Genomic DNA, 27,961 nt, shown 5'->3' on the forward strand with positions numbered 1-27,961 from the left:
ATCTATTGCCGATCATCCAATAACCCTGACGGAATGGCAAATAAAATAAAATTCCGCCGCCTTCCGAGGACTTATATCGCAATCACGTTTCGTAACAGCCAAGCGAGGTTTTACCTTAGCGTTTAAGTCACCACCGACATTTGGCCGCGCAACTTTTCTAAGCTCATTCATTTTGACTTAAGGAGGGGGCGAGCGCGGACGCAGGCCCCCACTACCAGAAATTGTACGGTCGAGTTACTGACGTTTGCAGTAATCGCAGAGGTCAGCCCAAGCGTAGTGCAATGCAAGAGCCTCACTCTGGAAGAAAACCCTCATTGATCAGTCTTTACTTCCCCGTCAGGTAAGTATGAGTTGGAACTGCACCGTAGCATGAGGGTACCCTTCAAAGTTTGTTAATGCTTGTGGCTTGAGTGTGTTATAAACTGCCGTGTCGCGGGGCATAGGCTGTATTCTCCCCCAGTGTACGCGTTTTGTTCCCGCCGTAGACTATGCAGAGTGCCGTCGGAAAGAGGACTGCTATTATTCTTTTATTGCTTATGTGGGCCGCCATCGGTAATAGTGCAACACCAAGGCAACCCGTGGTCACGGCGTGAATGAATCCACCTCCATGACCCAAGGCCAAAAATCAGATTAATATACTGACCATTCAGAGAATGGCCTACCAGATATTAAACTGATAAGAACAGATACTACACTTGATCTTAGCCATTAGGCCGAGAAGCGATAAAGAACAAGCGTTGCCATGATAGGCATCGTCCACACACCGTAACTGCTTGTGGAGCATGTCACGTTACTGTAAAGCTTACAACTGTCACCGCGTACGGATGGACGGCGACATAGTAAAAATCACGGCTGTTGATTTAGCCGTAGGATGGAGAGCGACTGTAGCGAGTGGATGGTAACTTACATGAATGCTAACAAAGGCGACGATACTAAGTGCGTGATATTACTTTCCAATATGTCTGCGTACATTCCGTTTATCAACGCATTACGCCAGAACGTGCGCGCGCGTTACACAGTAGACCATGCAGCCGAAATGCGACAGTGCGACCCTGCCAGGAGTCGAACCTGGAATCCCCTGATTCGTAGTCAGATGCCTTATCCATTGGGCCACAGGGCCATGCTTATGACTTCGCCCCATCGTCATTTTGGCTTGCGCATTCGTTTTACTTACGACAGAATTCTTCGTGTTTGTAGCCATGAAAGAAAGGGACTTCTGTGAGTGAATTTTTTTACTGTGGTCTAATAAAAAAGTCGAAACGCAGTGCCCAATATATGAATTGCTCCTAATAGCCGGAAACAGGCCGTGTCGATGATGTAGGCCGACATACGCAACGCAAACCAAAGAACGCTTTATGAAAATCCTAACACGAGCGCGGAAGAAGCCCAAATTAACAGACTAGATGTAATGCTGAAGACCTCAAACTCCAGCAGCTTCTCTTGCAGACTATTGCGTCGTACTACAAATAAAAATTAACATGCTTTCGCATAGTCGCGGCACCCAAAACGGACATTATACGATGTACAGAAACACACATTTCTGTTTTCGCGCCAAATCAATTCCCGGGAGTGGTACTTTTACGTCCGCATACTTCGCACCGTCTTAAATTATATCTCATTTACACGGTAATGTTTAGTATACTTCTACTGTGATAACAAGCATCGTTTATCGTTGGATTGTTGTAAGAAAACATTAAAAATGAGTGAAGCAGCTTCTCCAAAGAAAATCGCACCCAAGAAGAAACCTGCTGCAAAGAAGACAGCTGATCACCCTAAATATGTGGACATGATCAAGGCTGCTATCGCTACCCTAAAGGAACGCGGTGGTTCATCTCGCCAAGCTATTACAAAATATATTCATGCAAATTACAAAGTTGCTGAAAACTCAGATCATCATCTGAAAATGGCTCTTAAACGAGGAGTAACATCAGGCGATTTGATTCAAACTAAAGGCACTGGTGCTTCTGGATCATTCAAGCTAGGTCAGGTAAAAAAAGAAAAACCTAAGAAAAAGGCCGCAGCAAAAAAGCCAACGGCAAAGAAGCCTACTGCAAAGAAAAGTACACCAAAAAAGAAGCCAGCAAAGAAGAGCACGCCAAAGAAAGCAGCAAAGAAGCCTGCCACAAAGAAAGCCTCGGCTAAGAAACCAGCAGCTAAGAAACCCACAAAGAAGCCTGTTGCTAAAAAACCTGCAGCAAAGAAGGTCAAAAAGACTCCCAAAAAGGCAGCAAAGAAGACCGCAAAAAAATAATTTGTGTGTATCTGGCTATTACATTAACAAACGGCTATTTTTATAGCCACACATTTACAAAAAAACATTATCTTGGTACAAAGTTAAACTTGTTTAAGTCACTTAAACAGTTAAAAAAGAGTAAATTTAAGATTAGATTCCCTAAGTTTAAGTATTTTCGTTTTTAAATTTCTTATTTTCTTGCTTTTACTTTTCTTGCCCTTCATATTTTTAACATTGTCAAACTTTATGTAGCATAAAATTTTTATGTAGCATAAAATTTAAACAGAAAGCAGGACAAAGTTTGATATAAAAAGCTAGCCGTAATATTTTTTATGGATGTGTGGCTATAAAAATAGCCGTTTTTTGTTTGGTAAGATGCTTAGGCACGTTCCCCACGAATTCTTCTTGCCAACTGGATGTCTTTAGGCATGATTGTAACTCGTTTTGCGTGAATGGCACACAAGTTAGTATCCTCGAACAAGCCAACAAGGTACGCTTCAGAAGCCTCTTGCAGAGCCATAACGGCTGTGCTCTGGAATCGCAGATCTGTTTTGAAGTCCTGAGCAATTTCTCGCACAAGACGCTGGAAAGGCAACTTGCGGATCAAGAGCTCGGTTGACTTCTGGTATCTTCTGATTTCTCTGAGAGCAACTGTACCAGGTCTGTAACGATGTGGTTTTTTCACTCCTCCAGTAGCTGGTGCGCTTTTCCTCGCAGCTTTAGTGGCGAGTTGTTTTCGTGGAGCCTTTCCTCCAGTAGATTTACGTGCAGTTTGCTTTGTACGAGCCATATTTTAAGAAGTCGATGTAGTACGGATACACAAGACGGTCTAAAATGCACTATCGCGCCAAAGTTTTATTTCTCATATTGATTGACAGCTAAGGTTCAAAACAAACCATTTGATTGGTGCTAAGAAAGTAATTTCTGATTGGCTGCATAATGACATTACGCTCATTACTTTAACATTTTTATAAAATCTGTGTTTTTTGGCTACGGGAAAACGGCTGTATCTTCTGATACACAAAAGCTTTTGACTTTTTTTTTTTTTAGTAAGTAGCAGAAGGTTTGGCGAATTCCAACGATGCCAAATTTATTGCCTTACTGAAACATTAAGACCACGAATTTTTAAAAAAACTACAGTTTTACTTAAAAAAATGTACAAAATGTTCGGAACATTTTGTAATGACGCAACTCTATTGGTTAATTAGGGTGTTTCCACGAGCAGTAGGTAATTTTATGGCCTCTTTTTAAAGCTGTCTGAATTCTGTTAACTCAAACGTTGTTTTTGTACTCGTTCTGTACGCAACTATATCAATATGTCTGGACGCGGAAAAGGAGGTAAAGGATTGGGAAAAGGAGGTGCTAAACGTCACCGAAAAATTCTTCGTGATAACATTCAGGGAATCACAAAACCTGCTATTCGGCGTCTTGCTCGACGAGGTGGTGTCAAACGTATCTCTGGCCTTATCTATGAGGAAACCAGAGGTGTACTGAAGGTTTTCTTAGAGAATGTTATTCGTGATGCTGTAACCTACACAGAGCACGCTAAACGCAAGACCGTTACCGCTATGGATGTTGTTTATGCCTTAAAACGTCAAGGAAGAACTCTTTACGGATTCGGAGGTTAAGCGTTGTCATTGCTCAACAAAAACGGCTATTTTTATAGCCACAAATCTTTTAAAACATTACTTTGTGCACGCTTCCAAATTACACAATGTGTAAAGTCTTGTCACAGTTACATTTATTGCTATACGATACTATGTCATATATGACACAAAAAAAATTTAGAAATACTTTGTAGGGTTAATTTGCCTGGGAGTGTTTCCGTGAAAAGCTGGGTTAAGTTAAATGTAAGCAATAACATGGATCAATGTACTTGTCTTTTCTGCAAGTACAGCTAATAATACGTATGAAAAGTGAAGCTAATCCACACACACATGGGGAAGTATTTTAAATGTAGGCTAGTGTTCTTAAGCACATTATTTAGAAGTTTTATTAACTTCGGTTAACTTGTAGTGACGCCAAGTAAATGTTTTTTTAAAGATGTGTGGTCTTAAAAAAGACCGTTTGTGTTTGGTAGACGTTGGTTTACTTGCTGCTTGTGTATTTTGTGACGGCTTTTGTTCCTTCACTGACTGCGTGTTTTGCAAGTTCTCCAGGCAAGAGAAGACGTACTGCGGTTTGAATTTCACGAGAAGAGATGGTCGACTTTTTGTTTTGAAGAGCCAAACGCGAAGCTTCGGAAGCAATGCGCTCAAAGATGTCGTTGACAAATGAGTTCATGATGCTCATAGCTTTGCTTGAAACTCCGACATCTGGGTGAACTTGTTTCAAAACATTGTAGATGTAAATAGCATAACTTTCCTTTCTCTTTCTCTTGCGTTTCTTTTCACCAGTTCCACCAATCTTTCCTCCTTTTTTGCCGGCTCTTTTTTCACCTTTCTTGGCTACTTTAGGTGCCTGTTTTCCTCCTTTAGCTGCTGCGTCAGACATGGTTAAAAATTTTTGCTACTTAACTTGTAAATAAGCATTAAACTGCAAGTCAAAACTTTTTGTTTATAAGTAAAAAAATCGGATCGAATTCGATCCGAAAACGCCGATACGCAATTTAATTGGTTAAAAAAAAAATCTTTTGTTTAATACTTAATTATGATTGGTTAAAAAAACATGATTTCGATCCTATTTTTATGATGAAAAAACGAGTAAAGTTTATTTCGTTAACACTTACGTTAAATATTCGTACGTTTTTGTATTAACTTACAAATCAAATCGCAGTTATGTCTGGACGTGGAAAAGGTGGAAAAGCTAAGGCTAAAGCCAAGACAAGATCCTCAAGAGCTGGACTTCAATTTCCAGTCGGTAGAGTGCATAGATTCCTTCGTAGAGGGCACTATGCTAACCGAATTGGATCTGGAGCACCAGTTTACTTAGCAGCCGTCTTGAAATATTTATCTGCTGAGATATTGGAGTTGGCTGGTAACGCAGCAAGAGACAACAAAAAAGCTAGGATTATTCCAAGACATTTACAATTGGCTGTTCGTAATGATGAAGAATTAAACAAACTTTTGAGCGGTGTAACCATTGCAGCTGGTGGTGTTTTGCCAAACATTCAAGCTGTCTTACTCCCAAAGAAGAACGACAAAGGACAGAAGAAGTAAACCGCTACACTCAGAAAACAACGGCTATTTTTATAGCCACACATCTTTAAAAAAACATTGTTTTTTTCACAAAACTATAACCTTAAAGTCTAATAGATAATCCATGCATACGCCTTGTCCTAAGTAACTCAAAGAAATTAAATAAAAAAATTTGATCACAACGTCAAAATAAATTGCACGTATTTGCACCTACTAATGTCTACGGCCATACCACGATGAACACACCCGTTCTCGTCTGATCACGGAAGTTAAGCATCGTCGGGCCGGGATAGTACTTGGATGGGGGACCGCCTGGGAACTCCCGGTGTCGTAGGCTTTTCATTTTCATTTGCTGTGATATATTTCTTGTTATAACAATTAAGGAACGTGGCGGTTGTTGAAAGTGTTTCCTATGACATTTTCCTACGACATTTTCAGGTGATAGTACGAGAAAAAAGAGCTTTCAAATGCATACAAACTCGATCTATTGCCGATCATCCAATAACCCTGACGGAATGGCAAATAAAATAAAATTCCGCCGCCTTCCGAGGACTTATATCGCAATCACGTTTCGTAACAGCCAAGCGAGGTTTTACCTTAGCGTTTAAGTCACCACCGACATTTGGCCGCGCAACTTTTCTAAGCTCATTCATTTTGACTTAAGGAGGGGGCGAGCGCGGACGCAGGCCCCCACTACCAGAAATTGTACGGTCGAGTTACTGACGTTTGCAGTAATCGCAGAGGTCAGCCCAAGCGTAGTGCAATGCAAGAGCCTCACTCTGGAAGAAAACCCTCATTGATCAGTCTTTACTTCCCCGTCAGGTAAGTATGAGTTGGAACTGCACCGTAGCATGAGGGTACCCTTCAAAGTTTGTTAATGCTTGTGGCTTGAGTGTGTTATAAACTGCCGTGTCGCGGGGCATAGGCTGTATTCTCCCCCAGTGTACGCGTTTTGTTCCCGCCGTAGACTATGCAGAGTGCCGTCGGAAAGAGGACTGCTATTATTCTTTTATTGCTTATGTGGGCCGCCATCGGTAATAGTGCAACACCAAGGCAACCCGTGGTCACGGCGTGAATGAATCCACCTCCATGACCCAAGGCCAAAAATCAGATTAATATACTGACCATTCAGAGAATGGCCTACCAGATATTAAACTGATAAGAACAGATACTACACTTGATCTTAGCCATTAGGCCGAGAAGCGATAAAGAACAAGCGTTGCCATGATAGGCATCGTCCACACACCGTAACTGCTTGTGGAGCATGTCACGTTACTGTAAAGCTTACAACTGTCACCGCGTACGGATGGACGGCGACATAGTAAAAATCACGGCTGTTGATTTAGCCGTAGGATGGAGAGCGACTGTAGCGAGTGGATGGTAACTTACATGAATGCTAACAAAGGCGACGATACTAAGTGCGTGATATTACTTTCCAATATGTCTGCGTACATTCCGTTTATCAACGCATTACGCCAGAACGTGCGCGCGCGTTACACAGTAGACCATGCAGCCGAAATGCGACAGTGCGACCCTGCCAGGAGTCGAACCTGGAATCCCCTGATTCGTAGTCAGATGCCTTATCCATTGGGCCACAGGGCCATGCTTATGACTTCGCCCCATCGTCATTTTGGCTTGCGCATTCGTTTTACTTACGACAGAATTCTTCGTGTTTGTAGCCATGAAAGAAAGGGACTTCTGTGAGTGAATTTTTTTACTGTGGTCTAATAAAAAAGTCGAAACGCAGTGCCCAATATATGAATTGCTCCTAATAGCCGGAAACAGGCCGTGTCGATGATGTAGGCCGACATACGCAACGCAAACCAAAGAACGCTTTATGAAAATCCTAACACGAGCGCGGAAGAAGCCCAAATTAACAGACTAGATGTAATGCTGAAGACCTCAAACTCCAGCAGCTTCTCTTGCAGACTATTGCGTCGTACTACAAATAAAAATTAACATGCTTTCGCATAGTCGCGGCACCCAAAACGGACATTATACGATGTACAGAAACACACATTTCTGTTTTCGCGCCAAATCAATTCCCGGGAGTGGTACTTTTACGTCCGCATACTTCGCACCGTCTTAAATTATATCTCATTTACACGGTAATGTTTAGTATACTTCTACTGTGATAACAAGCATCGTTTATCGTTGGATTGTTGTAAGAAAACATTAAAAATGAGTGAAGCAGCTTCTCCAAAGAAAATCGCACCCAAGAAGAAACCTGCTGCAAAGAAGACAGCTGATCACCCTAAATATGTGGACATGATCAAGGCTGCTATCGCTACCCTAAAGGAACGCGGTGGTTCATCTCGCCAAGCTATTACAAAATATATTCATGCAAATTACAAAGTTGCTGAAAACTCAGATCATCATCTGAAAATGGCTCTTAAACGAGGAGTAACATCAGGCGATTTGATTCAAACTAAAGGCACTGGTGCTTCTGGATCATTCAAGCTAGGTCAGGTAAAAAAAGAAAAACCTAAGAAAAAGGCCGCAGCAAAAAAGCCAACGGCAAAGAAGCCTACTGCAAAGAAAAGTACACCAAAAAAGAAGCCAGCAAAGAAGAGCACGCCAAAGAAAGCAGCAAAGAAGCCTGCCACAAAGAAAGCCTCGGCTAAGAAACCAGCAGCTAAGAAACCCACAAAGAAGCCTGTTGCTAAAAAACCTGCAGCAAAGAAGGTCAAAAAGACTCCCAAAAAGGCAGCAAAGAAGACCGCAAAAAAATAATTTGTGTGTATCTGGCTATTACATTAACAAACGGCTATTTTTATAGCCACACATTTACAAAAAAACATTATCTTGGTACAAAGTTAAACTTGTTTAAGTCACTTAAACAGTTAAAAAAGAGTAAATTTAAGATTAGATTCCCTAAGTTTAAGTATTTTCGTTTTTAAATTTCTTATTTTCTTGCTTTTACTTTTCTTGCCCTTCATATTTTTAACATTGTCAAACTTTATGTAGCATAAAATTTTTATGTAGCATAAAATTTAAACAGAAAGCAGGACAAAGTTTGATATAAAAAGCTAGCCGTAATATTTTTTATGGATGTGTGGCTATAAAAATAGCCGTTTTTTGTTTGGTAAGATGCTTAGGCACGTTCCCCACGAATTCTTCTTGCCAACTGGATGTCTTTAGGCATGATTGTAACTCGTTTTGCGTGAATGGCACACAAGTTAGTATCCTCGAACAAGCCAACAAGGTACGCTTCAGAAGCCTCTTGCAGAGCCATAACGGCTGTGCTCTGGAATCGCAGATCTGTTTTGAAGTCCTGAGCAATTTCTCGCACAAGACGCTGGAAAGGCAACTTGCGGATCAAGAGCTCGGTTGACTTCTGGTATCTTCTGATTTCTCTGAGAGCAACTGTACCAGGTCTGTAACGATGTGGTTTTTTCACTCCTCCAGTAGCTGGTGCGCTTTTCCTCGCAGCTTTAGTGGCGAGTTGTTTTCGTGGAGCCTTTCCTCCAGTAGATTTACGTGCAGTTTGCTTTGTACGAGCCATATTTTAAGAAGTCGATGTAGTACGGATACACAAGACGGTCTAAAATGCACTATCGCGCCAAAGTTTTATTTCTCATATTGATTGACAGCTAAGGTTCAAAACAAACCATTTGATTGGTGCTAAGAAAGTAATTTCTGATTGGCTGCATAATGACATTACGCTCATTACTTTAACATTTTTATAAAATCTGTGTTTTTTGGCTACGGGAAAACGGCTGTATCTTCTGATACACAAAAGCTTTTGACTTTTTTTTTTTTTAGTAAGTAGCAGAAGGTTTGGCGAATTCCAACGATGCCAAATTTATTGCCTTACTGAAACATTAAGACCACGAATTTTTAAAAAAACTACAGTTTTACTTAAAAAAATGTACAAAATGTTCGGAACATTTTGTAATGACGCAACTCTATTGGTTAATTAGGGTGTTTCCACGAGCAGTAGGTAATTTTATGGCCTCTTTTTAAAGCTGTCTGAATTCTGTTAACTCAAACGTTGTTTTTGTACTCGTTCTGTACGCAACTATATCAATATGTCTGGACGCGGAAAAGGAGGTAAAGGATTGGGAAAAGGAGGTGCTAAACGTCACCGAAAAATTCTTCGTGATAACATTCAGGGAATCACAAAACCTGCTATTCGGCGTCTTGCTCGACGAGGTGGTGTCAAACGTATCTCTGGCCTTATCTATGAGGAAACCAGAGGTGTACTGAAGGTTTTCTTAGAGAATGTTATTCGTGATGCTGTAACCTACACAGAGCACGCTAAACGCAAGACCGTTACCGCTATGGATGTTGTTTATGCCTTAAAACGTCAAGGAAGAACTCTTTACGGATTCGGAGGTTAAGCGTTGTCATTGCTCAACAAAAACGGCTATTTTTATAGCCACAAATCTTTTAAAACATTACTTTGTGCACGCTTCCAAATTACACAATGTGTAAAGTCTTGTCACAGTTACATTTATTGCTATACGATACTATGTCATATATGACACAAAAAAAATTTAGAAATACTTTGTAGGGTTAATTTGCCTGGGAGTGTTTCCGTGAAAAGCTGGGTTAAGTTAAATGTAAGCAATAACATGGATCAATGTACTTGTCTTTTCTGCAAGTACAGCTAATAATACGTATGAAAAGTGAAGCTAATCCACACACACATGGGGAAGTATTTTAAATGTAGGCTAGTGTTCTTAAGCACATTATTTAGAAGTTTTATTAACTTCGGTTAACTTGTAGTGACGCCAAGTAAATGTTTTTTTAAAGATGTGTGGTCTTAAAAAAGACCGTTTGTGTTTGGTAGACGTTGGTTTACTTGCTGCTTGTGTATTTTGTGACGGCTTTTGTTCCTTCACTGACTGCGTGTTTTGCAAGTTCTCCAGGCAAGAGAAGACGTACTGCGGTTTGAATTTCACGAGAAGAGATGGTCGACTTTTTGTTTTGAAGAGCCAAACGCGAAGCTTCGGAAGCAATGCGCTCAAAGATGTCGTTGACAAATGAGTTCATGATGCTCATAGCTTTGCTTGAAACTCCGACATCTGGGTGAACTTGTTTCAAAACATTGTAGATGTAAATAGCATAACTTTCCTTTCTCTTTCTCTTGCGTTTCTTTTCACCAGTTCCACCAATCTTTCCTCCTTTTTTGCCGGCTCTTTTTTCACCTTTCTTGGCTACTTTAGGTGCCTGTTTTCCTCCTTTAGCTGCTGCGTCAGACATGGTTAAAAATTTTTGCTACTTAACTTGTAAATAAGCATTAAACTGCAAGTCAAAACTTTTTGTTTATAAGTAAAAAAATCGGATCGAATTCGATCCGAAAACGCCGATACGCAATTTAATTGGTTAAAAAAAAAATCTTTTGTTTAATACTTAATTATGATTGGTTAAAAAAACATGATTTCGATCCTATTTTTATGATGAAAAAACGAGTAAAGTTTATTTCGTTAACACTTACGTTAAATATTCGTACGTTTTTGTATTAACTTACAAATCAAATCGCAGTTATGTCTGGACGTGGAAAAGGTGGAAAAGCTAAGGCTAAAGCCAAGACAAGATCCTCAAGAGCTGGACTTCAATTTCCAGTCGGTAGAGTGCATAGATTCCTTCGTAGAGGGCACTATGCTAACCGAATTGGATCTGGAGCACCAGTTTACTTAGCAGCCGTCTTGGAATATTTATCTGCTGAGATATTGGAGTTGGCTGGTAACGCAGCAAGAGACAACAAAAAAGCTAGGATTATTCCAAGACATTTACAATTGGCTGTTCGTAATGATGAAGAATTAAACAAACTTTTGAGCGGTGTAACCATTGCAGCTGGTGGTGTTTTGCCAAACATTCAAGCTGTCTTACTCCCAAAGAAGAACGACAAAGGACAGAAGAAGTAAACCGCTACACTCAGAAAACAACGGCTATTTTTATAGCCACACATCTTTAAAAAAACATTGTTTTTTTCACAAAACTATAACCTTAAAGTCTAATAGATAATCCATGCATACGCCTTGTCCTAAGTAACTCAAAGAAATTAAATAAAAAAATTTGATCACAACGTCAAAATAAATTGCACGTATTTGCACCTACTAATGTCTACGGCCATACCACGATGAACACACCCGTTCTCGTCTGATCACGGAAGTTAAGCATCGTCGGGCCGGGATAGTACTTGGATGGGGGACCGCCTGGGAACTCCCGGTGTCGTAGGCTTTTCATTTTCATTTGCTGTGATATATTTCTTGTTATAACAATTAAGGAACGTGGCGGTTGTTGAAAGTGTTTCCTATGACATTTTCCTACGACATTTTCAGGTGATAGTACGAGAAAAAAGAGCTTTCAAATGCATACAAACTCGATCTATTGCCGATCATCCAATAACCCTGACGGAATGGCAAATAAAATAAAATTCCGCCGCCTTCCGAGGACTTATATCGCAATCACGTTTCGTAACAGCCAAGCGAGGTTTTACCTTAGCGTTTAAGTCACCACCGACATTTGGCCGCGCAACTTTTCTAAGCTCATTCATTTTGACTTAAGGAGGGGGCGAGCGCGGACGCAGGCCCCCACTACCAGAAATTGTACGGTCGAGTTACTGACGTTTGCAGTAATCGCAGAGGTCAGCCCAAGCGTAGTGCAATGCAAGAGCCTCACTCTGGAAGAAAACCCTCATTGATCAGTCTTTACTTCCCCGTCAGGTAAGTATGAGTTGGAACTGCACCGTAGCATGAGGGTACCCTTCAAAGTTTGTTAATGCTTGTGGCTTGAGTGTGTTATAAACTGCCGTGTCGCGGGGCATAGGCTGTATTCTCCCCCAGTGTACGCGTTTTGTTCCCGCCGTAGACTATGCAGAGTGCCGTCGGAAAGAGGACTGCTATTATTCTTTTATTGCTTATGTGGGCCGCCATCGGTAATATTGCAACACCAAGGCAACCCGTGGTCACGGCGTGAATGAATCCACCTCCATGACCCAAGGCCAAAAATCAGATTAATATACTGACCATTCAGAGAATGGCCTACCAGATATTAAACTGATAAGAACAGATACTACACTTGATCTTAGCCATTAGGCCGAGAAGCGATAAAGAACAAGCGTTGCCATGATAGGCATCGTCCACACACCGTAACTGCTTGTGGAGCATGTCACGTTACTGTAAAGCTTACAACTGTCACCGCGTACGGATGGACGGCGACATAGTAAAAATCACGGCTGTTGATTTAGCCGTAGGATGGAGAGCGACTGTAGCGAGTGGATGGTAACTTACATGAATGCTAACAAAGGCGACGATACTAAGTGCGTGATATTACTTTCCAATATGTCTGCGTACATTCCGTTTATCAACGCATTACGCCAGAACGTGCGCGCGCGTTACACAGTAGACCATGCAGCCGAAATGCGACAGTGCGACCCTGCCAGGAGTCGAACCTGGAATCCCCTGATTCGTAGTCAGATGCCTTATCCATTGGGCCACAGGGCCATGCTTATGACTTCGCCCCATCGTCATTTTGGCTTGCGCATTCGTTTTACTTACGACAGAATTCTTCGTGTTTGTAGCCATGAAAGAAAGGGACTTCTGTGAGTGAATTTTTTTACTGTGGTCTAATAAAAAAGTCGAAACGCAGTGCCCAATATATGAATTGCTCCTAATAGCCGGAAACAGGCCGTGTCGATGATGTAGGCCGACATACGCAACGCAAACCAAAGAACGCTTTATGAAAATCCTAACACGAGCGCGGAAGAAGCCCAAATTAACAGACTAGATGTAATGCTGAAGACCTCAAACTCCAGCAGCTTCTCTTGCAGACTATTGCGTCGTACTACAAATAAAAATTAACATGCTTTCGCATAGTCGCGGCACCCAAAACGGACATTATACGATGTACAGAAACACACATTTCTGTTTTCGCGCCAAATCAATTCCCGGGAGTGGTACTTTTACGTCCGCATACTTCGCACCGTCTTAAATTATATCTCATTTACACGGTAATGTTTAGTATACTTCTACTGTGATAACAAGCATCGTTTATCGTTGGATTGTTGTAAGAAAACATTAAAAATGAGTGAAGCAGCTTCTCCAAAGAAAATCGCACCCAAGAAGAAACCTGCTGCAAAGAAGACAGCTGATCACCCTAAATATGTGGACATGATCAAGGCTGCTATCGCTACCCTAAAGGAACGCGGTGGTTCATCTCGCCAAGCTATTACAAAATATATTCATGCAAATTACAAAGTTGCTGAAAACTCAGATCATCATCTGAAAATGGCTCTTAAACGAGGAGTAACATCAGGCGATTTGATTCAAACTAAAGGCACTGGTGCTTCTGGATCATTCAAGCTAGGTCAGGTAAAAAAAGAAAAACCTAAGAAAAAGGCCGCAGCAAAAAAGCCAACGGCAAAGAAGCCTACTGCAAAGAAAAGTACACCAAAAAAGAAGCCAGCAAAGAAGAGCACGCCAAAGAAAGCAGCAAAGAAGCCTGCCACAAAGAAAGCCTCGGCTAAGAAACCAGCAGCTAAGAAACCCACAAAGAAGCCTGTTGCTAAAAAACCTGCAGCAAAGAAGGTCAAAAAGACTCCCAAAAAGGCAGCAAAGAAGACCGCAAAAAAATAATTTGTGTGTATCTGGCTATTACATTAACAAACGGCTATTTTTATAGCCACACATTTACAAAAAAACATTATCTTGGTACAAAGTTAAACTTGTTTAAGTCACTTAAACAGTTAAAAAAGAGTAAATTTAAGATTAGATTCCCTAAGTTTAAGTATTTTCGTTTTTAAATTTCTTATTTTCTTGCTTTTACTTTTCTTGCCCTTCATATTTTTAACATTGTCAAACTTTATGTAGCATAAAATTTTTATGTAGCATAAAATTTAAACAGAAAGCAGGACAAAGTTTGATATAAAAAGCTAGCCGTAATATTTTTTATGGATGTGTGGCTATAAAAATAGCCGTTTTTTGTTTGGTAAGATGCTTAGGCACGTTCCCCACGAATTCTTCTTGCCAACTGGATGTCTTTAGGCATGATTGTAACTCGTTTTGCGTGAATGGCACACAAGTTAGTATCCTCGAACAAGCCAACAAGGTACGCTTCAGAAGCCTCTTGCAGAGCCATAACGGCTGTGCTCTGGAATCGCAGATCTGTTTTGAAGTCCTGAGCAATTTCTCGCACAAGACGCTGGAAAGGCAACTTGCGGATCAAGAGCTCGGTTGACTTCTGGTATCTTCTGATTTCTCTGAGAGCAACTGTACCAGGTCTGTAACGATGTGGTTTTTTCACTCCTCCAGTAGCTGGTGCGCTTTTCCTCGCAGCTTTAGTGGCGAGTTGTTTTCGTGGAGCCTTTCCTCCAGTAGATTTACGTGCAGTTTGCTTTGTACGAGCCATATTTTAAGAAGTCGATGTAGTACGGATACACAAGACGGTCTAAAATGCACTATCGCGCCAAAGTTTTATTTCTCATATTGATTGACAGCTAAGGTTCAAAACAAACCATTTGATTGGTGCTAAGAAAGTAATTTCTGATTGGCTGCATAATGACATTACGCTCATTACTTTAACATTTTTATAAAATCTGTGTTTTTTGGCTACGGGAAAACGGCTGTATCTTCTGATACACAAAAGCTTTTGACTTTTTTTTTTTTTAGTAAGTAGCAGAAGGTTTGGCGAATTCCAACGATGCCAAATTTATTGCCTTACTGAAACATTAAGACCACGAATTTTTAAAAAAACTACAGTTTTACTTAAAAAAATGTACAAAATGTTCGGAACATTTTGTAATGACGCAACTCTATTGGTTAATTAGGGTGTTTCCACGAGCAGTAGGTAATTTTATGGCCTCTTTTTAAAGCTGTCTGAATTCTGTTAACTCAAACGTTGTTTTTGTACTCGTTCTGTACGCAACTATATCAATATGTCTGGACGCGGAAAAGGAGGTAAAGGATTGGGAAAAGGAGGTGCTAAACGTCACCGAAAAATTCTTCGTGATAACATTCAGGGAATCACAAAACCTGCTATTCGGCGTCTTGCTCGACGAGGTGGTGTCAAACGTATCTCTGGCCTTATCTATGAGGAAACCAGAGGTGTACTGAAGGTTTTCTTAGAGAATGTTATTCGTGATGCTGTAACCTACACAGAGCACGCTAAACGCAAGACCGTTACCGCTATGGATGTTGTTTATGCCTTAAAACGTCAAGGAAGAACTCTTTACGGATTCGGAGGTTAAGCGTTGTCATTGCTCAACAAAAACGGCTATTTTTATAGCCACAAATCTTTTAAAACATTACTTTGTGCACGCTTCCAAATTACACAATGTGTAAAGTCTTGTCACAGTTACATTTATTGCTATACGATACTATGTCATATATGACACAAAAAAAATTTAGAAATACTTTGTAGGGTTAATTTGCCTGGGAGTGTTTCCGTGAAAAGCTGGGTTAAGTTAAATGTAAGCAATAACATGGATCAATGTACTTGTCTTTTCTGCAAGTACAGCTAATAATACGTATGAAAAGTGAAGCTAATCCACACACACATGGGGAAGTATTTTAAATGTAGGCTAGTGTTCTTAAGCACATTATTTAGAAGTTTTATTAACTTCGGTTAACTTGTAGTGACGCCAAGTAAATGTTTTTTTAAAGATGTGTGGTCTTAAAAAAGACCGTTTGTGTTTGGTAGACGTTGGTTTACTTGCTGCTTGTGTATTTTGTGACGGCTTTTGTTCCTTCACTGACTGCGTGTTTTGCAAGTTCTCCAGGCAAGAGAAGACGTACTGCGGTTTGAATTTCACGAGAAGAGATGGTCGACTTTTTGTTTTGAAGAGCCAAACGCGAAGCTTCGGAAGCAATGCGCTCAAAGATGTCGTTGACAAATGAGTTCATGATGCTCATAGCTTTGCTTGAAACTCCGACATCTGGGTGAACTTGTTTCAAAACATTGTAGATGTAAATAGCATAACTTTCCTTTCTCTTTCTCTTGCGTTTCTTTTCACCAGTTCCACCAATCTTTCCTCCTTTTTTGCCGGCTCTTTTTTCACCTTTCTTGGCTACTTTAGGTGCCTGTTTTCCTCCTTTAGCTGCTGCGTCAGACATGGTTAAAAATTTTTGCTACTTAACTTGTAAATAAGCATTAAACTGCAAGTCAAAACTTTTTGTTTATAAGTAAAAAAATCGGATCGAATTCGATCCGAAAACGCCGATACGCAATTTAATTGGTTAAAAAAAAAATCTTTTGTTTAATACTTAATTATGATTGGTTAAAAAAACATGATTTCGATCCTATTTTTATGATGAAAAAACGAGTAAAGTTTATTTCGTTAACACTTACGTTAAATATTCGTACGTTTTTGTATTAACTTACAAATCAAATCGCAGTTATGTCTGGACGTGGAAAAGGTGGAAAAGCTAAGGCTAAAGCCAAGACAAGATCCTCAAGAGCTGGACTTCAATTTCCAGTCGGTAGAGTGCATAGATTCCTTCGTAGAGGGCACTATGCTAACCGAATTGGATCTGGAGCACCAGTTTACTTAGCAGCCGTCTTGGAATATTTATCTGCTGAGATATTGGAGTTGGCTGGTAACGCAGCAAGAGACAACAAAAAAGCTAGGATTATTCCAAGACATTTACAATTGGCTGTTCGTAATGATGAAGAATTAAACAAACTTTTGAGCGGTGTAACCATTGCAGCTGGTGGTGTTTTGCCAAACATTCAAGCTGTCTTACTCCCAAAGAAGAACGACAAAGGACAGAAGAAGTAAACCGCTACACTCAGAAAACAACGGCTATTTTTATAGCCACACATCTTTAAAAAAACATTGTTTTTTTCACAAAACTATAACCTTAAAGTCTAATAGATAATCCATGCATACGCCTTGTCCTAAGTAACTCAAAGAAATTAAATAAAAAAATTTGATCACAACGTCAAAATAAATTGCACGTATTTGCACCTACTAATGTCTACGGCCATACCACGATGAACACACCCGTTCTCGTCTGATCACGGAAGTTAAGCATCGTCGGGCCGGGATAGTACTTGGATGGGGGACCGCCTGGGAACTCCCGGTGTCGTAGGCTTTTCATTTTCATTTGCTGTGATATATTTCTTGTTATAACAATTAAGGAACGTGGCGGTTGTTGAAAGTGTTTCCTATGACATTTTCCTACGACATTTTCAGGTGATAGTACGAGAAAAAAGAGCTTTCAAATGCATACAAACTCGATCTATTGCCGATCATCCAATAACCCTGACGGAATGGCAAATAAAATAAAATTCCGCCGCCTTCCGAGGACTTATATCGCAATCACGTTTCGTAACAGCCAAGCGAGGTTTTACCTTAGCGTTTAAGTCACCACCGACATTTGGCCGCGCAACTTTTCTAAGCTCATTCATTTTGACTTAAGGAGGGGGCGAGCGCGGACGCAGGCCCCCACTACCAGAAATTGTACGGTCGAGTTACTGACGTTTGCAGTAATCGCAGAGGTCAGCCCAAGCGTAGTGCAATGCAAGAGCCTCACTCTGGAAGAAAACCCTCATTGATCAGTCTTTACTTCCCCGTCAGGTAAGTATGAGTTGGAACTGCACCGTAGCATGAGGGTACCCTTCAAAGTTTGTTAATGCTTGTGGCTTGAGTGTGTTATAAACTGCCGTGTCGCGGGGCATAGGCTGTATTCTCCCCCAGTGTACGCGTTTTGTTCCCGCCGTAGACTATGCAGAGTGCCGTCGGAAAGAGGACTGCTATTATTCTTTTATTGCTTATGTGGGCCGCCATCGGTAATAGTGCAACACCAAGGCAACCCGTGGTCACGGCGTGAATGAATCCACCTCCATGACCCAAGGCCAAAAATCAGATTAATATACTGACCATTCAGAGAATGGCCTACCAGATATTAAACTGATAAGAACAGATACTACACTTGATCTTAGCCATTAGGCCGAGAAGCGATAAAGAACAAGCGTTGCCATGATAGGCATCGTCCACACACCGTAACTGCTTGTGGAGCATGTCACGTTACTGTAAAGCTTACAACTGTCACCGCGTACGGATGGACGGCGACATAGTAAAAATCACGGCTGTTGATTTAGCCGTAGGATGGAGAGCGACTGTAGCGAGTGGATGGTAACTTACATGAATGCTAACAAAGGCGACGATACTAAGTGCGTGATATTACTTTCCAATATGTCTGCGTACATTCCGTTTATCAACGCATTACGCCAGAACGTGCGCGCGCGTTACACAGTAGACCATGCAGCCGAAATGCGACAGTGCGACCCTGCCAGGAGTCGAACCTGGAATCCCCTGATTCGTAGTCAGATGCCTTATCCATTGGGCCACAGGGCCATGCTTATGACTTCGCCCCATCGTCATTTTGGCTTGCGCATTCGTTTTACTTACGACAGAATTCTTCGTGTTTGTAGCCATGAAAGAAAGGGACTTCTGTGAGTGAATTTTTTTACTGTGGTCTAATAAAAAAGTCGAAACGCAGTGCCCAATATATGAATTGCTCCTAATAGCCGGAAACAGGCCGTGTCGATGATGTAGGCCGACATACGCAACGCAAACCAAAGAACGCTTTATGAAAATCCTAACACGAGCGCGGAAGAAGCCCAAATTAACAGACTAGATGTAATGCTGAAGACCTCAAACTCCAGCAGCTTCTCTTGCAGACTATTGCGTCGTACTACAAATAAAAATTAACATGCTTTCGCATAGTCGCGGCACCCAAAACGGACATTATACGATGTACAGAAACACACATTTCTGTTTTCGCGCCAAATCAATTCCCGGGAGTGGTACTTTTACGTCCGCATACTTCGCACCGTCTTAAATTATATCTCATTTACACGGTAATGTTTAGTATACTTCTACTGTGATAACAAGCATCGTTTATCGTTGGATTGTTGTAAGAAAACATTAAAAATGAGTGAAGCAGCTTCTCCAAAGAAAATCGCACCCAAGAAGAAACCTGCTGCAAAGAAGACAGCTGATCACCCTAAATATGTGGACATGATCAAGGCTGCTATCGCTACCCTAAAGGAACGCGGTGGTTCATCTCGCCAAGCTATTACAAAATATATTCATGCAAATTACAAAGTTGCTGAAAACTCAGATCATCATCTGAAAATGGCTCTTAAACGAGGAGTAACATCAGGCGATTTGATTCAAACTAAAGGCACTGGTGCTTCTGGATCATTCAAGCTAGGTCAGGTAAAAAAAGAAAAACCTAAGAAAAAGGCCGCAGCAAAAAAGCCAACGGCAAAGAAGCCTACTGCAAAGAAAAGTACACCAAAAAAGAAGCCAGCAAAGAAGAGCACGCCAAAGAAAGCAGCAAAGAAGCCTGCCACAAAGAAAGCCTCGGCTAAGAAACCAGCAGCTAAGAAACCCACAAAGAAGCCTGTTGCTAAAAAACCTGCAGCAAAGAAGGTCAAAAAGACTCCCAAAAAGGCAGCAAAGAAGACCGCAAAAAAATAATTTGTGTGTATCTGGCTATTACATTAACAAACGGCTATTTTTATAGCCACACATTTACAAAAAAACATTATCTTGGTACAAAGTTAAACTTGTTTAAGTCACTTAAACAGTTAAAAAAGAGTAAATTTAAGATTAGATTCCCTAAGTTTAAGTATTTTCGTTTTTAAATTTCTTATTTTCTTGCTTTTACTTTTCTTGCCCTTCATATTTTTAACATTGTCAAACTTTATGTAGCATAAAATTTTTATGTAGCATAAAATTTAAACAGAAAGCAGGACAAAGTTTGATATAAAAAGCTAGCCGTAATATTTTTTATGGATGTGTGGCTATAAAAATAGCCGTTTTTTGTTTGGTAAGATGCTTAGGCACGTTCCCCACGAATTCTTCTTGCCAACTGGATGTCTTTAGGCATGATTGTAACTCGTTTTGCGTGAATGGCACACAAGTTAGTATCCTCGAACAAGCCAACAAGGTACGCTTCAGAAGCCTCTTGCAGAGCCATAACGGCTGTGCTCTGGAATCGCAGATCTGTTTTGAAGTCCTGAGCAATTTCTCGCACAAGACGCTGGAAAGGCAACTTGCGGATCAAGAGCTCGGTTGACTTCTGGTATCTTCTGATTTCTCTGAGAGCAACTGTACCAGGTCTGTAACGATGTGGTTTTTTCACTCCTCCAGTAGCTGGTGCGCTTTTCCTCGCAGCTTTAGTGGCGAGTTGTTTTCGTGGAGCCTTTCCTCCAGTAGATTTACGTGCAGTTTGCTTTGTACGAGCCATATTTTAAGAAGTCGATGTAGTACGGATACACAAGACGGTCTAAAATGCACTATCGCGCCAAAGTTTTATTTCTCATATTGATTGACAGCTAAGGTTCAAAACAAACCATTTGATTGGTGCTAAGAAAGTAATTTCTGATTGGCTGCATAATGACATTACGCTCATTACTTTAACATTTTTATAAAATCTGTGTTTTTTGGCTACGGGAAAACGGCTGTATCTTCTGATACACAAAAGCTTTTGACTTTTTTTTTTTTAGTAAGTAGCAGAAGGTTTGGCGAATTCCAACGATGCCAAATTTATTGCCTTACTGAAACATTAAGACCACGAATTTTTAAAAAAACTACAGTTTTACTTAAAAAAATGTACAAAATGTTCGGAACATTTTGTAATGACGCAACTCTATTGGTTAATTAGGGTGTTTCCACGAGCAGTAGGTAATTTTATGGCCTCTTTTTAAAGCTGTCTGAATTCTGTTAACTCAAACGTTGTTTTTGTACTCGTTCTGTACGCAACTATATCAATATGTCTGGACGCGGAAAAGGAGGTAAAGGATTGGGAAAAGGAGGTGCTAAACGTCACCGAAAAATTCTTCGTGATAACATTCAGGGAATCACAAAACCTGCTATTCGGCGTCTTGCTCGACGAGGTGGTGTCAAACGTATCTCTGGCCTTATCTATGAGGAAACCAGAGGTGTACTGAAGGTTTTCTTAGAGAATGTTATTCGTGATGCTGTAACCTACACAGAGCACGCTAAACGCAAGACCGTTACCGCTATGGATGTTGTTTATGCCTTAAAACGTCAAGGAAGAACTCTTTACGGATTCGGAGGTTAAGCGTTGTCATTGCTCAACAAAAACGGCTATTTTTATAGCCACAAATCTTTTAAAACATTACTTTGTGCACGCTTCCAAATTACACAATGTGTAAAGTCTTGTCACAGTTACATTTATTGCTATACGATACTATGTCATATATGACACAAAAAAAATTTAGAAATACTTTGTAGGGTTAATTTGCCTGGGAGTGTTTCCGTGAAAAGCTGGGTTAAGTTAAATGTAAGCAATAACATGGATCAATGTACTTGTCTTTTCTGCAAGTACAGCTAATAATACGTATGAAAAGTGAAGCTAATCCACACACACATGGGGAAGTATTTTAAATGTAGGCTAGTGTTCTTAAGCACATTATTTAGAAGTTTTATTAACTTCGGTTAACTTGTAGTGACGCCAAGTAAATGTTTTTTTAAAGATGTGTGGTCTTAAAAAAGACCGTTTGTGTTTGGTAGACGTTGGTTTACTTGCTGCTTGTGTATTTTGTGACGGCTTTTGTTCCTTCACTGACTGCGTGTTTTGCAAGTTCTCCAGGCAAGAGAAGACGTACTGCGGTTTGAATTTCACGAGAAGAGATGGTCGACTTTTTGTTTTGAAGAGCCAAACGCGAAGCTTCGGAAGCAATGCGCTCAAAGATGTCGTTGACAAATGAGTTCATGATGCTCATAGCTTTGCTTGAAACTCCGACATCTGGGTGAACTTGTTTCAAAACATTGTAGATGTAAATAGCATAACTTTCCTTTCTCTTTCTCTTGCGTTTCTTTTCACCAGTTCCACCAATCTTTCCTCCTTTTTTGCCGGCTCTTTTTTCACCTTTCTTGGCTACTTTAGGTGCCTGTTTTCCTCCTTTAGCTGCTGCGTCAGACATGGTTAAAAATTTTTGCTACTTAACTTGTAAATAAGCATTAAACTGCAAGTCAAAACTTTTTGTTTATAAGTAAAAAAATCGGATCGAATTCGATCCGAAAACGCCGATACGCAATTTAATTGGTTAAAAAAAAAATCTTTTGTTTAATACTTAATTATGATTGGTTAAAAAAACATGATTTCGATCCTATTTTTATGATGAAAAAACGAGTAAAGTTTATTTCGTTAACACTTACGTTAAATATTCGTACGTTTTTGTATTAACTTACAAATCAAATCGCAGTTATGTCTGGACGTGGAAAAGGTGGAAAAGCTAAGGCTAAAGCCAAGACAAGATCCTCAAGAGCTGGACTTCAATTTCCAGTCGGTAGAGTGCATAGATTCCTTCGTAGAGGGCACTATGCTAACCGAATTGGATCTGGAGCACCAGTTTACTTAGCAGCCGTCTTGGAATATTTATCTGCTGAGATATTGGAGTTGGCTGGTAACGCAGCAAGAGACAACAAAAAAGCTAGGATTATTCCAAGACATTTACAATTGGCTGTTCGTAATGATGAAGAATTAAACAAACTTTTGAGCGGTGTAACCATTGCAGCTGGTGGTGTTTTGCCAAACATTCAAGCTGTCTTACTCCCAAAGAAGAACGACAAAGGACAGAAGAAGTAAACCGCTACACTCAGAAAACAACGGCTATTTTTATAGCCACACATCTTTAAAAAAACATTGTTTTTTTCACAAAACTATAACCTTAAAGTCTAATAGATAATCCATGCATACGCCTTGTCCTAAGTAACTCAAAGAAATTAAATAAAAAAATTTGATCACAACGTCAAAATAAATTGCACGTATTTGCACCTACTAATGTCTACGGCCATACCACGATGAACACACCCGTTCTCGTCTGATCACGGAAGTTAAGCATCGTCGGGCCGGGATAGTACTTGGATGGGGGACCGCCTGGGAACTCCCGGTGTCGTAGGCTTTTCATTTTCATTTGCTGTGATATATTTCTTGTTATAACAATTAAGGAACGTGGCGGTTGTTGAAAGTGTTTCCTATGACATTTTCCTACGACATTTTCAGGTGATAGTACGAGAAAAAAGAGCTTTCAAATGCATACAAACTCGATCTATTGCCGATCATCCAATAACCCTGACGGAATGGCAAATAAAATAAAATTCCGCCGCCTTCCGAGGACTTATATCGCAATCACGTTTCGTAACAGCCAAGCGAGGTTTTACCTTAGCGTTTAAGTCACCACCGACATTTGGCCGCGCAACTTTTCTAAGCTCATTCATTTTGACTTAAGGAGGGGGCGAGCGCGGACGCAGGCCCCCACTACCAGAAATTGTACGGTCGAGTTACTGACGTTTGCAGTAATCGCAGAGGTCAGCCCAAGCGTAGTGCAATGCAAGAGCCTCACTCTGGAAGAAAACCCTCATTGATCAGTCTTTACTTCCCCGTCAGGTAAGTATGAGTTGGAACTGCACCGTAGCATGAGGGTACCCTTCAAAGTTTGTTAATGCTTGTGGCTTGAGTGTGTTATAAACTGCCGTGTCGCGGGGCATAGGCTGTATTCTCCCCCAGTGTACGCGTTTTGTTCCCGCCGTAGACTATGCAGAGTGCCGTCGGAAAGAGGACTGCTATTATTCTTTTATTGCTTATGTGGGCCGCCATCGGTAATAGTGCAACACCAAGGCAACCCGTGGTCACGGCGTGAATGAATCCACCTCCATGACCCAAGGCCAAAAATCAGATTAATATACTGACCATTCAGAGAATGGCCTACCAGATATTAAACTGATAAGAACAGATACTACACTTGATCTTAGCCATTAGGCCGAGAAGCGATAAAGAACAAGCGTTGCCATGATAGGCATCGTCCACACACCGTAACTGCTTGTGGAGCATGTCACGTTACTGTAAAGCTTACAACTGTCACCGCGTACGGATGGACGGCGACATAGTAAAAATCACGGCTGTTGATTTAGCCGTAGGATGGAGAGCGACTGTAGCGAGTGGATGGTAACTTACATGAATGCTAACAAAGGCGACGATACTAAGTGCGTGATATTACTTTCCAATATGTCTGCGTACATTCCGTTTATCAACGCATTACGCCAGAACGTGCGCGCGCGTTACACAGTAGACCATGCAGCCGAAATGCGACAGTGCGACCCTGCCAGGAGTCGAACCTGGAATCCCCTGATTCGTAGTCAGATGCCTTATCCATTGGGCCACAGGGCCATGCTTATGACTTCGCCCCATCGTCATTTTGGCTTGCGCATTCGTTTTACTTACGACAGAATTCTTCGTGTTTGTAGCCATGAAAGAAAGGGACTTCTGTGAGTGAATTTTTTTACTGTGGTCTAATAAAAAAGTCGAAACGCAGTGCCCAATATATGAATTGCTCCTAATAGCCGGAAACAGGCCGTGTCGATGATGTAGGCCGACATACGCAACGCAAACCAAAGAACGCTTTATGAAAATCCTAACACGAGCGCGGAAGAAGCCCAAATTAACAGACTAGATGTAATGCTGAAGACCTCAAACTCCAGCAGCTTCTCTTGCAGACTATTGCGTCGTACTACAAATAAAAATTAACATGCTTTCGCATAGTCGCGGCACCCAAAACGGACATTATACGATGTACAGAAACACACATTTCTGTTTTCGCGCCAAATCAATTCCCGGGAGTGGTACTTTTACGTCCGCATACTTCGCACCGTCTTAAATTATATCTCATTTACACGGTAATGTTTAGTATACTTCTACTGTGATAACAAGCATCGTTTATCGTTGGATTGTTGTAAGAAAACATTAAAAATGAGTGAAGCAGCTTCTCCAAAGAAAATCGCACCCAAGAAGAAACCTGCTGCAAAGAAGACAGCTGATCACCCTAAATATGTGGACATGATCAAGGCTGCTATCGCTACCCTAAAGGAACGCGGTGGTTCATCTCGCCAAGCTATTACAAAATATATTCATGCAAATTACAAAGTTGCTGAAAACTCAGATCATCATCTGAAAATGGCTCTTAAACGAGGAGTAACATCAGGCGATTTGATTCAAACTAAAGGCACTGGTGCTTCTGGATCATTCAAGCTAGGTCAGGTAAAAAAAGAAAAACCTAAGAAAAAGGCCGCAGCAAAAAAGCCAACGGCAAAGAAGCCTACTGCAAAGAAAAGTACACCAAAAAAGAAGCCAGCAAAGAAGAGCACGCCAAAGAAAGCAGCAAAGAAGCCTGCCACAAAGAAAGCCTCGGCTAAGAAACCAGCAGCTAAGAAACCCACAAAGAAGCCTGTTGCTAAAAAACCTGCAGCAAAGAAGGTCAAAAAGACTCCCAAAAAGGCAGCAAAGAAGACCGCAAAAAAATAATTTGTGTGTATCTGGCTATTACATTAACAAACGGCTATTTTTATAGCCACACATTTACAAAAAAACATTATCTTGGTACAAAGTTAAACTTGTTTAAGTCACTTAAACAGTTAAAAAAGAGTAAATTTAAGATTAGATTCCCTAAGTTTAAGTATTTTCGTTTTTAAATTTCTTATTTTCTTGCTTTTACTTTTCTTGCCCTTCATATTTTTAACATTGTCAAACTTTATGTAGCATAAAATTTTTATGTAGCATAAAATTTAAACAGAAAGCAGGACAAAGTTTGATATAAAAAGCTAGCCGTAATATTTTTTATGGATGTGTGGCTATAAAAATAGCCGTTTTTTGTTTGGTAAGATGCTTAGGCACGTTCCCCACGAATTCTTCTTGCCAACTGGATGTCTTTAGGCATGATTGTAACTCGTTTTGCGTGAATGGCACACAAGTTAGTATCCTCGAACAAGCCAACAAGGTACGCTTCAGAAGCCTCTTGCAGAGCCATAACGGCTGTGCTCTGGAATCGCAGATCTGTTTTGAAGTCCTGAGCAATTTCTCGCACAAGACGCTGGAAAGGCAACTTGCGGATCAAGAGCTCGGTTGACTTCTGGTATCTTCTGATTTCTCTGAGAGCAACTGTACCAGGTCTGTAACGATGTGGTTTTTTCACTCCTCCAGTAGCTGGTGCGCTTTTCCTCGCAGCTTTAGTGGCGAGTTGTTTTCGTGGAGCCTTTCCTCCAGTAGATTTACGTGCAGTTTGCTTTGTACGAGCCATATTTTAAGAAGTCGATGTAGTACGGATACACAAGACGGTCTAAAATGCACTATCGCGCCAAAGTTTTATTTCTCATATTGATTGACAGCTAAGGTTCAAAACAAACCATTTGATTGGTGCTAAGAAAGTAATTTCTGATTGGCTGCATAATGACATTACGCTCATTACTTTAACATTTTTATAAAATCTGTGTTTTTTGGCTACGGGAAAACGGCTGTATCTTCTGATACACAAAAGCTTTTGACTTTTTTTTTTTTAGTAAGTAGCAGAAGGTTTGGCGAATTCCAACGATGCCAAATTTATTGCCTTACTGAAACATTAAGACCACGAATTTTTAAAAAAACTACAGTTTTACTTAAAAAAATGTACAAAATGTTCGGAACATTTTGTAATGACGCAACTCTATTGGTTAATTAGGGTGTTTCCACGAGCAGTAGGTAATTTTATGGCCTCTTTTTAAAGCTGTCTGAATTCTGTTAACTCAAACGTTGTTTTTGTACTCGTTCTGTACGCAACTATATCAATATGTCTGGACGCGGAAAAGGAGGTAAAGGATTGGGAAAAGGAGGTGCTAAACGTCACCGAAAAATTCTTCGTGATAACATTCAGGGAATCACAAAACCTGCTATTCGGCGTCTTGCTCGACGAGGTGGTGTCAAACGTATCTCTGGCCTTATCTATGAGGAAACCAGAGGTGTACTGAAGGTTTTCTTAGAGAATGTTATTCGTGATGCTGTAACCTACACAGAGCACGCTAAACGCAAGACCGTTACCGCTATGGATGTTGTTTATGCCTTAAAACGTCAAGGAAGAACTCTTTACGGATTCGGAGGTTAAGCGTTGTCATTGCTCAACAAAAACGGCTATTTTTATAGCCACAAATCTTTTAAAACATTACTTTGTGCACGCTTCCAAATTACACAATGTGTAAAGTCTTGTCACAGTTACATTTATTGCTATACGATACTATGTCATATATGACACAAAAAAAATTTAGAAATACTTTGTAGGGTTAATTTGCCTGGGAGTGTTTCCGTGAAAAGCTGGGTTAAGTTAAATGTAAGCAATAACATGGATCAATGTACTTGTCTTTTCTGCAAGTACAGCTAATAATACGTATGAAAAGTGAAGCTAATCCACACACACATGGGGAAGTATTTTAAATGTAGGCTAGTGTTCTTAAGCACATTATTTAGAAGTTTTATTAACTTCGGTTAACTTGTAGTGACGCCAAGTAAATGTTTTTTTAAAGATGTGTGGTCTTAAAAAAGACCGTTTGTGTTTGGTAGACGTTGGTTTACTTGCTGCTTGTGTATTTTGTGACGGCTTTTGTTCCTTCACTGACTGCGTGTTTTGCAAGTTCTCCAGGCAAGAGAAGACGTACTGCGGTTTGAATTTCACGAGAAGAGATGGTCGACTTTTTGTTTTGAAGAGCCAAACGCGAAGCTTCGGAAGCAATGCGCTCAAAGATGTCGTTGACAAATGAGTTCATGATGCTCATAGCTTTGCTTGAAACTCCGACATCTGGGTG

The 27,961-nt window shown here is 40.5% G+C and overlaps 19 non-coding genes across 19 annotated transcripts; 4 read left to right on the forward strand and 15 right to left on the reverse strand.

Moving 5' to 3' along the window:
- Positions 1-183: 183 nt before the first annotated feature.
- Positions 184-348, reverse strand: LOC130659719 (U1 spliceosomal RNA). Its single transcript, XR_008986924.1, has one exon. It is a non-coding gene; the product is annotated as a U1 spliceosomal RNA (small nuclear RNA).
- Positions 349-533: 185 nt separating this feature from the next.
- Positions 534-725, reverse strand: LOC130660773 (U2 spliceosomal RNA). Its single transcript, XR_008987971.1, has one exon. It is a non-coding gene; the product is annotated as a U2 spliceosomal RNA (small nuclear RNA).
- Positions 726-1,047: 322 nt separating this feature from the next.
- On the reverse strand, positions 1,048-1,120 carry Trnar-acg (transfer RNA arginine (anticodon ACG)). The gene has a single exon. It is a non-coding gene; the product is annotated as a tRNA-Arg (tRNA).
- Positions 1,121-5,588: 4,468 nt separating this feature from the next.
- LOC130660680 (5S ribosomal RNA) lies at positions 5,589-5,707 on the forward strand. The gene has a single exon (XR_008987878.1). It is a non-coding gene; the product is annotated as a 5S ribosomal RNA (ribosomal RNA).
- A 328-nt stretch (positions 5,708-6,035) lies between these two features.
- LOC130659721 (U1 spliceosomal RNA) lies at positions 6,036-6,200 on the reverse strand. Its single transcript, XR_008986926.1, has one exon. It is a non-coding gene; the product is annotated as a U1 spliceosomal RNA (small nuclear RNA).
- A 185-nt stretch (positions 6,201-6,385) lies between these two features.
- Positions 6,386-6,577, reverse strand: LOC130660775 (U2 spliceosomal RNA). Its single transcript, XR_008987972.1, has one exon. It is a non-coding gene; the product is annotated as a U2 spliceosomal RNA (small nuclear RNA).
- A 322-nt stretch (positions 6,578-6,899) lies between these two features.
- Positions 6,900-6,972, reverse strand: Trnar-acg (transfer RNA arginine (anticodon ACG)). The gene has a single exon. It is a non-coding gene; the product is annotated as a tRNA-Arg (tRNA).
- A 4,468-nt stretch (positions 6,973-11,440) lies between these two features.
- LOC130660693 (5S ribosomal RNA) lies at positions 11,441-11,559 on the forward strand. The gene has a single exon (XR_008987891.1). It is a non-coding gene; the product is annotated as a 5S ribosomal RNA (ribosomal RNA).
- A 328-nt stretch (positions 11,560-11,887) lies between these two features.
- LOC130659723 (U1 spliceosomal RNA) lies at positions 11,888-12,052 on the reverse strand. Its single transcript, XR_008986927.1, has one exon. It is a non-coding gene; the product is annotated as a U1 spliceosomal RNA (small nuclear RNA).
- Positions 12,053-12,237: 185 nt separating this feature from the next.
- Positions 12,238-12,429, reverse strand: LOC130661472 (U2 spliceosomal RNA). The gene has a single exon (XR_008988664.1). It is a non-coding gene; the product is annotated as a U2 spliceosomal RNA (small nuclear RNA).
- A 322-nt stretch (positions 12,430-12,751) lies between these two features.
- Positions 12,752-12,824, reverse strand: Trnar-acg (transfer RNA arginine (anticodon ACG)). The gene has a single exon. It is a non-coding gene; the product is annotated as a tRNA-Arg (tRNA).
- A 4,468-nt stretch (positions 12,825-17,292) lies between these two features.
- LOC130660705 (5S ribosomal RNA) lies at positions 17,293-17,411 on the forward strand. Its single transcript, XR_008987903.1, has one exon. It is a non-coding gene; the product is annotated as a 5S ribosomal RNA (ribosomal RNA).
- Positions 17,412-17,739: 328 nt separating this feature from the next.
- LOC130659724 (U1 spliceosomal RNA) lies at positions 17,740-17,904 on the reverse strand. Its single transcript, XR_008986928.1, has one exon. It is a non-coding gene; the product is annotated as a U1 spliceosomal RNA (small nuclear RNA).
- Positions 17,905-18,089: 185 nt separating this feature from the next.
- LOC130660776 (U2 spliceosomal RNA) lies at positions 18,090-18,281 on the reverse strand. The gene has a single exon (XR_008987973.1). It is a non-coding gene; the product is annotated as a U2 spliceosomal RNA (small nuclear RNA).
- Positions 18,282-18,603: 322 nt separating this feature from the next.
- Trnar-acg (transfer RNA arginine (anticodon ACG)) lies at positions 18,604-18,676 on the reverse strand. Its single transcript has one exon. It is a non-coding gene; the product is annotated as a tRNA-Arg (tRNA).
- Positions 18,677-23,143: 4,467 nt separating this feature from the next.
- LOC130660717 (5S ribosomal RNA) lies at positions 23,144-23,262 on the forward strand. Its single transcript, XR_008987915.1, has one exon. It is a non-coding gene; the product is annotated as a 5S ribosomal RNA (ribosomal RNA).
- A 328-nt stretch (positions 23,263-23,590) lies between these two features.
- LOC130659725 (U1 spliceosomal RNA) lies at positions 23,591-23,755 on the reverse strand. Its single transcript, XR_008986929.1, has one exon. It is a non-coding gene; the product is annotated as a U1 spliceosomal RNA (small nuclear RNA).
- Positions 23,756-23,940: 185 nt separating this feature from the next.
- On the reverse strand, positions 23,941-24,132 carry LOC130660777 (U2 spliceosomal RNA). Its single transcript, XR_008987974.1, has one exon. It is a non-coding gene; the product is annotated as a U2 spliceosomal RNA (small nuclear RNA).
- Positions 24,133-24,454: 322 nt separating this feature from the next.
- Positions 24,455-24,527, reverse strand: Trnar-acg (transfer RNA arginine (anticodon ACG)). Its single transcript has one exon. It is a non-coding gene; the product is annotated as a tRNA-Arg (tRNA).
- Between the last annotated feature and the right edge of the window lie 3,434 nt (positions 24,528-27,961).

Source organism: Hydractinia symbiolongicarpus, chromosome 9, assembly GCF_029227915.1.
Source record: "Hydractinia symbiolongicarpus strain clone_291-10 chromosome 9, HSymV2.1, whole genome shotgun sequence".
NCBI lineage: Eukaryota > Metazoa > Cnidaria > Hydrozoa > Anthoathecata > Hydractiniidae > Hydractinia > Hydractinia symbiolongicarpus.